The sequence below is a fragment of the Elephantulus edwardii genome, unplaced genomic scaffold (genome assembly GCF_000299155.1).
Source record: "Elephantulus edwardii isolate Elephantulus edwardi_28Jun2011 unplaced genomic scaffold, EleEdw1.0 scaffold00453, whole genome shotgun sequence".
NCBI classification, from domain to species: Eukaryota; Metazoa; Chordata; class Mammalia; order Macroscelidea; family Macroscelididae; genus Elephantulus; species Elephantulus edwardii.
In genome coordinates this window covers 262864-280675 of record NW_006400203.1, presented here as the reverse complement: position 1 = coordinate 280675, position 17812 = coordinate 262864, and the positions used below count along the sequence as shown (strand labels likewise).

At 40.0% G+C, this 17812-nt stretch overlaps 1 pseudogene; it reads left to right on the top strand.

Moving 5' to 3' along the window:
• Nucleotides 1–17368, top strand: part of LOC102877259 — a 27037-nt pseudogene extending 9669 nt beyond the window's left edge.
• The last annotated feature ends 444 nt before the right edge of the window (nt 17369–17812 follow it).

Genomic DNA, 17812 nt, shown 5'->3' with positions numbered 1-17812 from the left:
CTTTTGGAATCTTCTGTTCAGCTCTTTAGTATCTTGAATTCTTCCTTGTGCTTTGGCTTCTCTACGCTCCAGTACAATCTTCAGAATTTCTTCTGACATCCATTTTGGTCTTTTCTTCCTCTTCTGTCTTTGTAATGACTCTGGTAACAATAGCAAAATTCCATAAGACAGCAAACAACAAATACTGGAGAATATAAGGGATTCCACTAGTAGGTATATAACCTAAAGAACTATAGCTGCATCATGAACAGATACATGCTCATTCGTGTTTACTGCAACATTAAAATAGCAAAGAGACTGAAACATCCCAAGTACTCTTCAATAAATGAATGGCTAAAGAAACGATGATACACAATTGAGAACTATGCAACATTGAAAAATAGTGAAGAGTTTTTAAAAGACTGTGTAAAGACTGGATGAATTTAGAAGACATTATACTGAGTTAATTAAGTTTGTCACAAAAAGACTAAGATTGTATAAGACAGACCACTATTTTAAAGAATCAACAAGACTTACACACAGAATCATTCTAGTATGGTTACCAGGAAGGAAAATTGAGAGGGAATCAAGTAGAAATCCATAAGAAAATATTAAACACTTATTATCATGGATGAAGGGAAAGACAATATGTATTGAATGGACAATCAGACTTTGTGGGTATTATAATTAATATTATGGAACAAAATGTGCATAAATTATTGAAAAGCCAATATGCCTTGTAAACTTTCACTCATATCACAATTTTTTTGGTGCCGAAACCTGGGAACGAACCAGGCATATCACAATTTTTAAAGATGAAAAAAAAATGAAACTTTTTCTTTAACCACCATAGGCCCTTCCTATACACAAACTTCTGTCCTAAAATCAAGACAGTAGGTGTCCACATGGGCTTATTTGAAGGTGCAATCTCCTGCCCTACTCAGACCCTATTAAGTTGCAAGCCTACTTCAAATTGCTTCAGAAGACTCATGCAGTGGTATATGTTCTCATATAGTCAACATTCTACCTGCATCTCTGCACACTTCACAGCTCAGGCCTATGAAACCCACAATCTTCCTAGTGAGACAAGTCTGGTCTGTTTGCTTAATTAGTTCCAGTGACTTCTACAGAGGCTCTTGTATATCAAGAAGTAGACATATTTAGCAGAATATACACTGCAACCCAAGGAGACTATCATAGATACAGAGCAGATCTCTCTCACTAAGGTTCTAGTTGGTGGGCTACCCCACCTGGACACTGTTGAATGTAAGACTGCTGTAAACTACTCCAAAAGGGAGTGTGCTCACATAGGTCAGCACTTTGCTTCCCTTCACACCCCCACAGTTTCAAGTCTAGTATGAAACTAACAGTACAAACCTCCCTGAGGGTCAGCTAAGACCAATTTTTCACCACGTATCATTGGCACTGGAGTTTACTGACTTGAGACTGCTGGACATTAGGAAGCAGAAATTTGGGGGAAGATTGCATTCATAACTAACAATTTACCAGAGCAGTTTTCCAGTAGCAACAAGGTCCATGGGTACTTGGCTATGCCATGACACCATGTCCCATAATAAGAGGTTGTGGGAATCAGATACATATGCTTTATCCATATCTATTCAATTGTTGTTGTTGTTGTGTACCATTGAGTTGGAACAGACTCATAGCTGACCCTCCGGTGGTTTTCAAAGGCAGTTAATCACACGAGAGGAGATTTCCCATCCTGAGCAAATGACATGTCAGACAACTGACTTATATCTAGAATTTATAAAATACTTGAGCACCACAATAAAATGAAGGCAAACAATCCAATTGAAAAATGGGAACAGGATATGAACAGACACATCACTGTAGAAGACTTTCAGATGGCCAAAAAGCACAGGAAGAAATGTTCAAAATCCCTAGCTCTAAGAGAGATACAAATCAAAACAACTATGAGATAGCATCTCACGCCAGTAAGAATAGCAACATTTAACAGAACAGCAAACAACAAATGCTGGCGAGGTTGTGGAGAAACTGGAACCCTTATTCACTCTTGGTGGAAGTGCAAAATGGTGCAACCGCTGTGGAAGGTGGTGTGGTGCTTTCCCAAAAGTTGCAAATAGAAATACCTTTCGACCCAGCAATTCCACTACTGGGAAAATACACCAAGGAGACCATAACTGCCACCCAAGCAGATATATGCACACCCATGTTTATTGCGGCCTTGTTCATGATAGCAAGGAGTTAGAAACAACCTGAGTGCCCATCAACAAACAAATGAAGAGAATTGTTGTATATTCACACAATGGAAAACTACGCTGCATTGAAAAACAAGGAACTCATACAATATTATTCAAAATGGGTGACCCTGGAGGACATTATGCTGAGTGAAATATCTCAGTCACACAGGGACAAATACTACAAATACTGGGACTGATATTGAGGTTAGGGAGGGAGACTGAGAAAGATGGCATAAATAACGTATACTGCATTGAAACAGATGAGGGAGAAAATTGTTCAAAAGGGATATGTAATTAGATATTACTGTCATGACAGGAGTCCAGAGTTAAGGCTGTACAGTGGAGTGAACCTGGGGGAAGGATTGTAAAACAGTGAAAGAATTTTTCTTTTACTTTTCAATGAGAGGAGTGTCCTGGGGGGAGGGGTGGGCAGGTAGAAAAGTGCAACAATAAATGAATGGAAATCCAAAGTCTCTGTAAATTTTCATTAAAATTAATTTAAAAAGATTTTAAAAAGTTTCTTGAAACAAATGACAATGAAAACACAATTTACCAAAACCTCTAGGAAACAGCAAAGCAGTAATCAAAGGCAAATTTATAGCAATAAACAAACACATGAAAGGCAAGAAAAAATGATAGTTGACGCTCTAACCCAACAATTCCAACAAATTTAAAAAGAACAGCAAAAAAATCTGAATCCCTCTAAAAAACCTGAAATTATAAAAATTAGGACAGAAATAAATGAAAATGAAAGCACAAAACCAATTGAAATCATGAACAAAAGCAGGAGTTGGTTTTTTGAAAAGGTCAATAAAATTGACAAACCACTTGCAAAACTAACAAAGGAAAAGAAAGAAAAGATGCAGATAATCTGAGTAAGAGATGAAAGGAACAATGTCAAAACAGAACCAACCAAAAGAAAAAGGTTAACAATGGAATATTAGGAAAAATACTAAAATCTAGAATAAATGGACATATACCTTAAAACTCTCAACCTACCTAAACAGACACAGACTGAAATTAAACACCTGAACAAACCCACTACAGAAGAAATTGAAAAGATAATAAAACAACTTCCAACAAAAAAAAAAACTAAACCCCTGAATTAAATGGCTTTACAAGTGAATTTTATGAAACATTCAGAGAAGAACTGTCACCAATTCTACATAAAGTATTTCAGAAAATAGAAAAGATGGAAATTCTCCCAGATTCATTCTATGAAGCAAACATATCCTTGATAATCAAAGTCAGGTAAAAACACCACCAAGATAGAAAACTATAGGCCAGTATCACTCATGAACACATATGCAAAAATTCTGAATAAAATCCTGGCCAATAGAATCCAACAGTATATTAAAAAAATAGCCCACAGAGGTTTTAGATCCAAGATGGCAGCAGTGGAGACAGCAGTGTGAAGAGCCAGAGGAGCACCAAGCTGCATAGAGATGGGCTGCTAGAGAGACATTTATGCCACACAGAGACCCACAGATCCGGTGCAACATGGACAGTAGGAATTTGAATCAGAACTTTTGTTAGAACAATTAGTTTCAGAGCTACAGGAAAACAGAGCCGCTCTACAGGCCACATTGTGGGCCCTGCCAAAGCTGGAAGCCACCAGTAGAGGCGCCGTGGGACCCATCAGCCAGGGGAAAGTTTATCGGGAGATGACTGAGTTTTCTTAAGCCCCCCTAAGAATGAATGGATCGGTTGGAATTTCACTGAGTTTTCTTGTGTCCTTGTAGACTGCCCATGATTGGGTAGGCTGGTAGGAATTTATCTGAGTTTTCTTGGACACCATTGACTGCCTGGGAGACCACCCAAGAGCAAGCAGGCCGGTGCGAATTTGACTGAACTTTCATGGACACTGCAGACCAGCCAGAGGCGAGGGGATCAGTGGGAATTTGACTTAGTTTTCTCAGGTCCTGCTGGACCCAGGGCCATGCTGGGGAAGGGGCTGCTGCACAAGAGCACATGGGTTAGGGCCACGAGGCAGGGACTGTTGACTAAGAGCAGCTGGGTAAGAGATGGAGAGCTGGAATTTGAATAGGGACCCACTCGTGAGCATACCCAGACAGCTGAGGTCTGAGTGAGGTCCCTCAAGTGGTTGACCCCCTCCTGTGGTCGTCCGGCTCCCCATGCCTGTTCCATTTGGTTCCACACCTGTGCCTACACATCCAGTCAGTCAACTTGCTTTTAACCCGAAGCACCTTGATGTGACTTACCTACAAGAGGCTATTCTCACAGGCCCTGAACTGAACTTTCCCTTGAGTCAGAAGTTCAGAGAAAAACACGAGTAACTGCCCAACTCATTTCTAGAACATTGTCTTCAGATGAAGAACATATCAATGTCTTGGAAAAAAAGCAAGCTAACCCACACACTACACAAGCACAAGATGCCACCCCCAAAAGGTGACACAGTATCAATGGACTTCCTGAAGGCAGAAAGTCTGATGGAACTTTCTGAAACAGAATTTAAAATAACAATGATTATTTTCATGGATGAAAGACAAACTTGAAGAATTACAGGATACTGCAAGCAAAAACTAGGAGGAGCTAAAAAATAAAAAATCCAGAACATTGCAGATAAAACAAACGAGGCATTAGTGGCACTGGAAAAATAAGAAACTATGATCCAAAATATGAGGTCCAATGTTTGAGATGCTGTCAACATGATGGAGGGACACATGAGAGGAGTTGAAGAGATGGAACACAGACTCAGTGTAATAGAGGATAGAATTGTCACCACTGATCTGCTAGAGCAAAAAGCAGAATAAAAAAGGAATCAAAAAGAAGAAAATCTAAGAATAATGTGAGACACCATCAAGAGAAATAACATATGCACCATCGGAATCCCAAAACTGGAAGAAGCAAGTAAAGGCACTGAAAAAGTTGTGGAAGAATTACTAGAGGAAAAGTTCCCAGGCATAATAAAGAATGAGAGAATATATATTCAAGAAGCTGAGGGAACACTCTATAGCATAGACCCCAAAATAAAAGCACCATGGCATATCATAGTCAAATTTCCCAGAAATAAAGATAAGGAGAGAATTCTGAGAGCACCAAGGGAAAAACAAAGAGTAAATTATAAGGGAGAGCAGATAAGATTAAGTGTCAATTTCTCAGCTGAAACCATGTGAGCAAGAAGACAGTGGAATGACATATATCAAACACTCAAAAAAAACAACTGTCAACCAAGAATATATGAAGGTGAGATCAAGATATTACCAGAAAAACAGAACCTAAGGGAGTTTATAAAAACAAGACCAGCACTGCAAGAAACACTGAGAGATGTCCTTCTTACAGAGGTACCGCAGAAAGCAGCATGGACCAAAGTAACTAGCAACAACACCAAAAAGAACTCAACAAAATGATAGCAATAAAGCCCTGCCTTTCATTAATCATACTGAATGTGAATGGTTTGAATGCACCACTGAAGAGAAGAAGAGTAGCAGATTGGATAAAAAACAAACAAACCCAAATCCATCAATATACTGTCTAGAAGAGACACACCTGAAAAATGAAGATAAAGGAAGACTAAAAATAAAAGGATAGGGGAAAAAATATACCAAGCAAATGGCAACCAGAAAAAAAGCCCTCTCTAATAAAATAAATTTCAATGCAAACCCCATCACAACAGAAAAGGAAGGTCACTACATAATGTTGAAAGGGTCAATAGAACAAGAGGACATAACAATAATAAATATCTATGCACCAAATGAAAGACCTGCAAAATATACAAAATAAACATTAACAAAACTGAATAGACAATACAACTATAGTAGTTGGAAACTTCAATACACCACTCTCAAGAAAAGATAGAACTATCAGAAAGAAACTCAACAGACACTGAAGAATTAAACCACACAATAAACCAACTCGACCTCATAGATATTTATAGGCTAATGCACACCCCCCACCCCAAACACAGTATACCTTCTTCTTCAATGTGATTGGAACAGTCTCCAGAATAGATCACATTTTAGGTCACAAAGCAAGCATGAATAAATTTAAAAAATAGAAATAATACAAATCATTTTCTCATACAACAATGCTACAAAATTAGAAATTAATAACAAGAGGATAAAGTAGAAAAAAAACCATACATTTGGAAGCTGAACAACACCTTACTTGAACATGACTGGGTACTAGAAGAAATAAAAAATGAAAAGAAAACATTTCTTGAAACAAAAGACAATGCAAACACAACTTACCAAAACCTCTGGGAAACAGCCAAAGAAGTAATAAGAGGTCAACTTACAACAATAAGCAAACATATATAACTGCAGGATAAAATGACTATTGACTCTCTAACCCAACATCTCCAATAAATTAAAAAAGAACAGCAAGAAAACTCAACATCCTTTAAAAAACAGAAATTATAAAAATTAGAGTAGAAATAACGAAATAGAAAACAGAAAAACAATTGAAACCATCAACAAAACAAGGAGTTGGTTCTTTGAAAAGGTCAATAAAATTGACAAACCAGTAGCAAAACTAACAAAGGAAAGAAAGTAAAAACCACAAATAATACAAATAAATGAAATGGGCAATGTCACAACTGAACCAACTAAAATAAAAAGGGTAACATTGAAATATTACAAAAAATTATACTCAGATAAATATGAAAACCTAGAGGAAATGGGAAAATACTTAGAAATGCACAAGCTACCTAAACTGACACCAACCAAAACTGAACACCTGAACAGACCCATTACAAAAGAAGAAATTGAAAAGGTAATAAAACAATTTCCAGCCAAAACCCATCCTGGACTAGATGACTTTACAAGGGAATTTTATCAAACATTCAGAGAACTGTCACCAAGCCTACATAAACTGTTTCAGAACATAGAAAAAGATGGAATTCTCCCAGACTCATCATGAAGCAAACATATCCTTAATACCAAAGCCAGGTAAAGACACTACCAAAATAGAAAACAACAGGCCAATATCTCTCATGAACATAGATGAAAGAATCCTGAATAAAATACTGGGAAGTAGAATTCAATGTTGTTGTTATTGTTGCTGTTATGTGCCATCGAGTCGCTTGCGACTCATAGCGACCCTATGTACAACAGCCCTAAACTCTGCTCTGTCCTGTGCCTATCGCACTGTCTCCGACACTCCCATCCGGATTATCCCAGTCACTGAATCAATCCACCTCATAGAGGGCCTTCCCCTCCTGCGCCGTCCCTCGACCCTCCCAAGCATGATGTTCAATGATACATCAAAAAAATTGTTTACTATGACCAGCTGGGATTCATAACAGGTATGCAAGGATGATTCAAGAGAAGAAAAATAGTCAATGACATTTATCACATTAACAAAGCAAAGAAAAAGACCATATGATCCTATAAATTGGCGCAGAAAAGGCCTTTGATGAAATCCAAAATCCTTTCCTGATTAAACAGTCAACAAAATAGGATTAAAGGGGAATTTCTTCAACATAGTAAAAAGTATACACACAAACCCAAGAGCCAACATTGTTCTCAGTGGAGAGAGATTAAAGGCATTCCCCTTGAGAATAGGAACTAGGCAAGGATGCCCACTCCTATTCAAGATTGTATTGGAAGTCTTGTTGTTGTTGTTGTTGTTATGTGCCATCGAGTTGCTTGCGACTCATAGTGACCCTATGTACAAGAGCCCTAAATGTCATTCTATCCTGTGCCAACCTCGCCGTCTCAAATACACTCATTTCCACCACTCCACTCAGAATCGATCCATCTCCTCGAGGATCTTTCTCTCCTGCGCCGTCCCTCAACTCTCCCAAACATGATGTCCCTCTCCAAGGACCAGTCCCTCCTTGCAACATGCCGAAAGTATGTCAGATGAAGCTTCAGAATCTTTGCCTCCAAGGAGAATTCTGGCTTCACCCTCTCCAGCACAAACCTGTTTGTTCTCCTAGCAGTCCATGGTATATTCAACACTCTTCTCCAGCACCACAGCTCAAAGGCATCAATTCTCTTTCTATCATCCTAATCACTGTCCAACTCTCTGATGCATAGCACGTAATTGCAAAGACTATATAGCTGGACCAGGCACACCCTAGTCTCCAGCCTGACGTCGTTGCTCTTCAGTACTCTTGAGAGGTCCCTCACAGCTGACTTTCCCAGTGCAATTCATCTCCTGATTTCCTGGCTGTTGTTACCAAGAGTGTTGACTGTGGGACCAAGGAAACTAAAACTGTTGACTATCTCAATCTCTTCACCATCCATACTGATGCTGCCAATTGGTCCAGTGGTGAGAATCATTGTTTTCTTGATGTTGAGCTTCAATACATATTGAAGACTGCAGTCCTTGACTTTCTGCAGCAAGCGCTTCAGGTCCTCCTCAGTTTCAGCAAGCAGGGTTGTGTCATCTGCAAAACGCAGGTTGTTGATGATTCTTCCACCAATCTTGATGCCACATTCCTCCTCGTAAAGCCCAGAGTCTCAGATGATCTGTTCTGCATACAGATTGAAAGGTATGGAGACAAAATACATCCCTGATGGAGCCCTTTCTTGATTTTGAACCATCCAGAGTCTCCCTGCTCTGTTCTGACGACTGCCTCTTGGTCCAAGTATAGGTTTAGCATTAGCACAATCAAATGTTCTGGGATTCCCATTCTTCTTAGAGTTAGCCATAGCTTCTTGTGATCCACACAGTCAAAAGCCTTTGGATAGTCAATGAAGCACAGACAGACATTCCTCTGGTGTTCTCTGCTTTCTGTCAAGATCCACCTAATATTAGCTATAATATCCTTAGTACCACAGCCTCTTCTAAATCCAGGGTGCACATCTGGCAGTTCTCTGTTTACATATTGTTCCAAATGTTTTTGGATAATTTTCAGGAGAATCTTGCTTGTATGTGATATCAATAATACTGTTCGATAATTTCCACACTCCGTTGGGTCACCTTTCTTTGGAATGGGAACAAATACTGATCTCTTCCAGTCAGTTGGCCAGCTGGCTGTTCTCCAGATTTCCTGGCACAACTTAGTGAGCACATCCAGGGCAGCATCTGTTTGTTGAAATAAATTGATTGGTATGCTGTCAACTCCTGGAGCCTTGTTGGGTTTTTTTTGTTTTGTTTTTGTTTTTTTGTTTGTTTGTTTGTTTGTTTTTTGCCAATTCCTTCAGAGCAATTTGATTGAACTTCCTCCTTCATCGCCATAGGCTCTTGCTCATATGTTATTTCATGAAATTCCTCTGTGTCAGCCAATTCCTTCTGATACAGTAACTCTGTGTACTCCTTCCATCTTTTTTTGATACTTCCTGGATCATTCAACATTCTACCCAAACTATCCTTAAGTATCGCCACCCGTAGCTTGAATTTGTTTTTCAGCTCCTTCAGCTTAAGAATGGCTGAGCAAGTCCAGCCTTTTTGATTTTCTGACTCTAGCTCTCTGCACATTTCATTATAGTATCTTGCTTTGTCATCCCGAGCTGCCTTTTGAAATTTTCTGTTCAGCTCTTTGATTTCTTTATTTCTTCCTTTAGCTTTGGCTTCTCGGCATTCTAATGCAATACTCGGGGTCTCATGATATCCATCTTGGTCTTTTCTTCTGCTTCAGCCTTTGTAATAATCTTTTGCATTCTTCATGGACGATTTTTTTTATATCTTCCCAGAGCTCATTTGGTCTGCGCTCATTGGTGCTCAAGGCCTCAAATCTATTCCTGAGATGGTTTTGAAGTCAAATTTTGGATCCCGTGAACTTGATTTAATTTTCCTCAACTTCATCTTGAACTTGCAGATAGCAAGAACACAAGAGAAGGAAATAAGAGGTATTCAAATTGGCAAAGAGGAGGTAAAATTATCTCTCTATGCAGATGATATGATAGTATACTCAGAAAACCCTAAAGTTTCAGCAAGAAAATTACTGGACATAATTGACAAATTCAGCAAAAGTGGCAGGATACAAGATAAACATACAAAAATCAATTGGATTTCTCTACTGTGACAAAAAGAACACAGAATTGGAGCTGAGAAAAACAAAACCCTTCACAATAGTTAATCATGAGATTAAATATTTAGGAATAAACCTAACCAGAAACACAAAGGATCTATTCAAAGAAAATTACAATACATTATTACAAGAAACAAAAAGAGACCTGGAGAAATGGAAGGATATTCCTTGCTCATGGACAGGAAGACTCAATATTATGAAAATGGCAATACTACTAAGGGCAATGTACATGTTCAGTGCAATGCCAATACAAATAACAATATCATTCTTCAACGAGGTGTATAAACCAATCTCCAATTTCATTTGGAATGGAAAGAAGCCCTAAATAAGCAAAGCACTCCTTAAAAAAGAGAAACAAGGTAGGAGGCATCTCCCTTCCTGATCCAAAATCCTTCTATACTCCGTGGTGGTCAAGAACCCATGCAGCACTGAAAAGCAAGGAACTCATAAAATACTATCCGAAATGGGTAATGGTGGAGGACATTATACTGAATGAAATATTTGTCACAAAAGGATAGACTGCATAATGCCACTCTTCTAAAACAGGACTGAAATGGAGGTGGGGGGGGGACTAAGAAAAGAGGGGATAAATAATGAATACAGCATTGAAATAGATGAGGAGTCACTGGATTGTGAGAAGTTTGAGTTCATCTTGATGCTACTGAGAAGCAAGCCCTATTGAGAAAGCAACCCCTGAAGATCTAATGGAGCATCATTCTACTCTAGAACTCCTTTTCATATTCTTAGTACTGGAATGATCTTTAGAACAGAATAGGAGGGTGTCCTTGAAAAAAAGATACCATGCTTGGAAAAGTCAGAGGAAGAGAGGAAGATTCCAAAAAGATTAATTGACACAGTGACTATAAAAATGGGCTGGAGCATATCAGGTTTTGTGAGATGGTGCAAGATAGGGCAAAATTCAAATCTGTTGTTCAAAGTCACAATGAATCATAGTTGACTTGAAGGCACCTAGCAACAAAACAGTATTTCAAATATGCAGTAACCACACATGACTAGTGACTATTGTATTGCATGATACATTTCTTTTCTTGTTGTTTTTATAAAAATTATTATTGATTTTAATGAAAATTTACAGAGACTTTGGGTTTCCATTCATTCATTGTTGCACTTTTCTCTCTGCCCACCCTTCCTCTGCCTCCCCAGAACACTCTTCTCTTTGAAAAGTAAAAGAAAAGTTTCCCCATTGTTTTACAATCCCTCCCCCCAGGTCCACTCCACTATGCAGCCTTCACTCTGGACTCCTGTCATGACAATAATAACTAATCACATATCCCTTTTAAACAGTTTTCTCCCTCATCTGTTTTAATGCAGTATACATTATTTAACCCATCTTTCTCAGTCTCCCTCCCTAACTCCATATCAGTCCTGCTTTACAACAGTGGCACTATGCAGTCTTTGTCCTTTTGTGACTGAGATATTTCACTCAGCATAATGTTCTCCGGGGTCACCCATTTTGAATAATATTGCATGAGTTCCTTGTTTTTCAATGCAGCATTGTTTTCCATTGCGTGAATATACCACGGCTTCTCTATCCATTTGTTTGTTCATGAGCACTTAGGTTGTTTCCAACTCCTTGCTATTGTGAACAAAGCCGCAATAAACATGAGTGTGCTTATATCTGCTTGGGTGGTAGTTATGGTCTCTTTGGGGTATATTCCCAGTAGTGGAATTGCTGGGTCACATGGTATCTGTATTTGCAACTTTTTGAGAAAGCACCACACCACCTTCCACAGTGCTTGCACCATGATCCATTTCTAACATCACAGAAAGTTCTAAAGCATCTCTGGCCCATTCTCTACACCTATCCTCAGTTCCTACCTGATACCAATTTTGCTCAAGCTAGATTTGTACTATATTTCCTCTAAATACTTGTGGATTCTGTTATGATACCCTAGGAATACTCTATGCTATTATCCAGCTTTTCCTTCACAGTCCACTTATTAGAAAGCTTTCTTTGATTCCAGCTTTATTTCTGCCACTAGCTATCCAATTTGTCCACACAACATACCTATGCTCTATTACACTCTGGAGGGGCACAGGAGACAGAAGAACCCCTGTGGAACCTTAGCTACCTTCGAGCAGGTTGGAGTCTAGTGATTGTGTGAAGTTAGGCAAGTCATTTTATGTTCCTTAATCTCAATGTCTTCTTTTGTGAAAAGCTCCAGTTCCTGATCTTCTTCCTAAATGGCTAGTTATCTTGATTGAATGAGAACAGGTAATGAGAAGGTAAAACAAAAAGTCATATGAAACATATATGTAGCTGGAAAGCTTTCTGTTCCTTCTGTGTCACCAAATGAACAGCCCTGTGCTAGAAGTAAGATGTCACATACACACCTGCGTTAGTCTTCAGAGATGTTCATTTGAGGATAAACCCAAACGGGCATAACAAAGGTGTAGATGGACCTGTCCTCAATCATTACCTTTATCCAATAACCTAGCACAAGCACTCACAGCGATTGCTGCCTGCTCCCGGGGTCTAACCTTTTCAAAGGTTAACATAAACAATTATTAGTATGTGCAAGTCAGAGTATGAGTTTTGAAGTCAGTCTTTGTTCTCACAAGAGTATCATCTTTCATGGCCCTCCATTTCCTTGTCCATAAAATGGAGGTAATGACTTCCATTGTATTTGTGGTGCCCAGCACAGGTAACATCTGGCCAGTGCCCTATCACTGTACCCATCTACGTACCCTGTATGTTCTATAGTCTCTGATAATTCCTCCAACTATAGAAAGGCTCTCAGGCTCAGTGCATCTGAGATACCCACCTTTCCCTCTGCCAAGAGAGCAGTAGTAGCCTGTAGTAGATTGTTAACAGCTTTTCCTTTCCCTTCAGTTTCCAGACATGGGCCTGATGGCTGAATCCCAGGCACTAAGTGTTCCTTGTTTTCAGGCTCCTGAAAGGAATCTCCAGCTCTCTACAACTCCAGGCCTTTACCATCCTATTTCCAGAGAAGCCCTGCAGTCCTTTCCAGGTCTTTAGCTCCCAATATGACTTCTAGCCACTTCCCCTCCTCCTGAACAGGGTCATCTACTTACAGTTTCTCGGCAGGCAGTGTGCAGTCTGCAGTGGGCTCCCTTTCCAATGACTTACGTCTCTTCCCCAGGCACCTGAAGGAGAAGAGAAAGCAGGCAGTGTCGGGAGTAAGAACAGGAAGGACCACAAGAGGAAATGGCTAAGCACCCAGCCCATGTAATTTATTGCAGGACTTTGCCCACAAGCTACCAGTGCAACCACTCCTACCTGCCTCTGCTGCATTAACACAGAGCTCCATGGCAAGTCTGATCTTTAACCCCGTCTTTTAAGCAGGAAGTAAGGGTTCTTGTTGCTGAATGCCATCTGGGTTACACTCACCAGATCCCATGGTATCTTCCCAGCTGCCATGGGGGCTCACAGAAGGAGGCTTGCTCTGGAGCACTCCATTCCTTATTTGGGGACATAAACACAGCAAAAGCCTGGGGCAGTTCAGAGAATTGCATAACAGAGCATAAATGGACATCAGGCAACTAGGTTCTCAGTGGGGCACCTGAGAGCAGAAAGTTGCGTAGGTCAGGGCTGGGACATGTTCAGAGAAAGCTCTTGAGGCTATTTGGGCTATGAGACAAGCACAGCCTTCTAAAGAAGAATGACAGAGAAATGTATCCTGGAGTGGTTGGAAGGAAGTGATTTAACAAGTAAGAGGAAAGGATGAGGTAGACTCATTTATGAAGGGTTAAGAAGGCAGGCGGAAAATAGGTCCATTGTTGATAATTTGCACAGCCTTTTCCTTGGTAGAAAAGGAGACTTAGTGAGCTTTAAAATTTACCTTTTTAGAGCCAATCAAATTCCTTCCCTTTCTCAGGCCCTAAAAAAGGACACAAGAACTGTAGGTGGACAGCGGGGGAACAGCATCATCTTTTAATGTTGTTGAGGCAGGGCTGGCAAACCTGACCATAAACAGGATGAGCCCATGTGACCCTAGACAGAGACTTCTTGTACTTCCAGTGGATGGATTTCTTGGAGTCCCCAGTTGCCTTACACTTAATACTCCTTTTGCTGAACTGATTTGGAGAATTTTCTTTCTTCAAATAGCTTGTAAGAAAGGCAGAGGAGCAAGCTAGAACTGACTTAATAAAAGAACATTAGAAGGAAGCTGTGTGCCCTGAACTTTGAGGTAGCAGCTCCACCACATTCCCTGAGCATTGTGCCTCAATTCAGCCCCTGCTCTGACCAGTTTCTGTCTCCTAAAATATCATATTGATTCTTGACCAACACTTGCTTTTTAAAGTCTTCATACTGCATATGGTATCTCTTCTTTAGAAACACAGCATCTTGCTGCTGATGACAGTTCCCTGAAAAGCAACATTTTATTACAGGACTCCATATAGCACCAGGCAAGATTTTTATGATCCTCTTCCACAACCACTTCTCTACTCCATAACAAGAAAACAGTAAGAAGAACATCTATGCAGTATAGAAAGGCACAAAGCTGTTTCATCCAGTCACTTTATTTTTATTATTAATTTTAATGAAAATTTAGAGACTTTGGATTTCCATTCATTCATTGTTGCACTTTTCTTTCTGCCCACCCTTCCCACACCTAGTACACTATTCTTTGAAAAGTAAAAGAAAAGTTCCCCCATTGTTTTACAATCCCTCCCTCCAGGTCCACTCCACTATGCAGCCTTCACTCTGGACTCCTATCATGACAATAATATCTAATCACATATCTCTTTTAAACAGTTTTCTCCCTCATCCGTTTCAAGGCAGTATACATTATTTATCTCATCTTTCTCAGTCTCCCTCCCCCAACCCCATATCAGTCCTGTTTTACAAGAGTAGCACTATGCAGTATTTGTCCCATTGTGATTGAGATATTTCACTCAGCATAATGTACTCCACGGTCACCCATTTTGAATAATATTGTATGAGTTCCTTGTTTTTCAATGCAGCAAAGTATCCCATTGTGTGAATATACCACAGATTCTCTCTCCATTCATTTGTTGATGGGCACTTAGGTTGTTTCCAACTCCTTGCTATTGTGTACAAAGCCGCAATAAACATGGGTGTGCATATATCTGCTTGAGTGGCAGTTATAATCTCTTCGGGGTGTATTCCCAGTAGTGGAATTACTGGGTCAATGGTATTTCTATTTGCAACTTGTTGGAAAGTGCCACACCACCTTCCACAGTGGTGGCACCATTTTACACTTCCACCAAGAGTGAATAAGGGTTCCAGTTTCTCTACAACCTCGCCAGCATTTGTTGTTTGCTGTTCTGTTAAATGTTACTATTCTGACTGGGGTGAGATGGTATCTCATAGTTGTTTTGATTTGCATCTCTCTTAGAGCTAGGGATTTTGAACATTTCTTCATGTGCTTGTTGGCCATCTGAAAGTCTTCTGCAGTGATGTGTCTGTTCATATCCTGTTCCCATTTTTCAATTGGATTGTTTACTTTTATTTTGTGGTGGTGCTCAAGTATTTTATAAATTCTAGATATAATGTGCTCGCTTCGGCAGCACATATACTAAAAAAAAAAATTTTAGATATAAGTCAGTTATCTGACATGTCATTATCAAATATTTTTTCCCACTCTGTGGCTTCCTTTTTACCCTGTTAGAGAAGTTTTTGGATGTGCATAGAGATTTGATTCTTAGACGGTCCCATTCATCTATTTTATCCTCTCCTGGTTGTAGATTTTTCTCAATACTTGGAAGACTGTTTATGTTGTGGATTAGGACTTCTAGATTTCTTCCAAGATTTTCTTTAATGAAGGTTATAGTTTGGCTTTAGTCATAGGTCTATGATCCACCTAGAGTTGGTTTTTGTGTATGGAGTGAAATGTGGTGAAAGGAGCAGTTATCAGAAACTCAGTTTCTGGTAAAGTACAGTTGAACCCCACCCCACCCGCTTGAGTGGTTTTTTAACAAACAAACAACCCCCACCTGTGGTAAATCCCACCCTGATTGATCAACTGCCATAAAGTGGAATTCTTCTTCTTTTTAAGGGCACAAGGGATTTTCCACATTCCTGTATCTGAAGTAACCTATAAGATCCAAATAGGCTTCCAAACTGTTACCCTGAGCTATGGCTAGCCAATTGAAGGTGGACAAATACCCAAACTACTGTGGATGGCCAACCATGGCGTGTATGGTTGGGCAGGGGAGTAGCAGAGGTATAAAAGGAGGGGCAGACATCAATTCGGGGCTCTCGGCTGGATGCTGCTGTGTCAGCACGCGGGAGCCCGGGTTCAAACTCGAAATAAATATTGTTAATTCGGCTAATTGGCTCGGTGATCTTTTTTGGGGACTCGCTCCATTACATTTGGAGGACCCAGCAAGATCTCCCTAAATTCATCCAAACCCTGATCGCCGGCCAACGGAGTAACTGTGACGTCACTGTAGGATTCTTCCTACCTGGTAAGTCAGGCCTGATAACTGGTTAATCTGTATTCTGTTTGCTGCACCCCAGTTTTTGAAATTGGACAGTTGGAAGGCAGGACGCTGCATAACTTCCAGTCCAAGACCGCGGCAGTGACAACCGCCAAGGTCCAGGTGTCTGAGGAAGTGGGGGCTCACCTGGATTCAGCTTGTGTGGAAGTCTGGGTTCTCGGGTGGATGCCACTGGTATGCGAGAGCCCAGGTTTGTCCTGCAAGTTCAGAATTAGCTCGTGTCGGTCTGGTGACCTGCAAGTTCGGAATCTCAGGGGAGAGAGGCCCACGCCTCAGACGTTCGGCGGGTGGGAGGTGAGAGAAACCCACCCCTCGAACCAGGTCTGTCAGTCCGGACTCAAGTTCTGCCATGGTTTTTGTTGACAACAGTGTTCGTTTGTTTGCTGGATGGGAGCGACCGTAAATAGTGTTCATTTGTCTGCTGAATGGGAGAGGCCATTCTTCAGACTCAGGTTTTGTCATGGTCTTTGTTGTCAACAGTGTCTCTTGCTATTTTTGTGAATTTGTGTTTGTCAGTGGTCTGTCTTTCTGTTGACAGTGTCTTTCTATTTCTGTGGATTTATGTGGCTTTTTTTCTTTCTCTACTCAGTTCTGGAACAAACAGCGCTATCGAAACAGGTGCAAGCAAAAAATGGGAGTGGGAGAGTCAAGGGTGGAAAGACTGTCCCCTTTGGAGTGTTTGGTAACTAACTTTTCAGACTTCTCTTCCAGGGCGGCTGGATATGGCATCCAAGTAGATGCTTTCACTCTAAGGAAGTTTTGTGAACTAGAGTGACCCACTTTTGATGTCAAGTGGCCGTCTGAGAGGACCCTGGAAATGGGCCCCACAATTGGAGTTCAAGCCATAGCATATGGCCTCCCGGTATACCCGGATCAAGTTCCTTACATAGATGTGTGGATCTCCTTGTAAATCAGTACAAAAAAATGAATTATATGCTATTTTTTAGCTTTAAAAAAGGTCTGATAAAAGTATTAATATTATTATTAGTATTAATATTATGCAATATTTAAAAATTGCAGTTATTAAACTATGGTATTTTGGGTGGTATATCATTTTGAGGATGGAATTGAAACTTTTAACATGGTATAGAGTTCAAGGGGAAAAGCAGAATAACTGGTAGTAAGTTTTGTGCATTTTTTGTTTAAGAGTTAAAATGAAAGTAGTTTTGCTTTGAAATAGAATGTCTGGTTGTGCCAGAATATGAAAGATAGTAAAAGC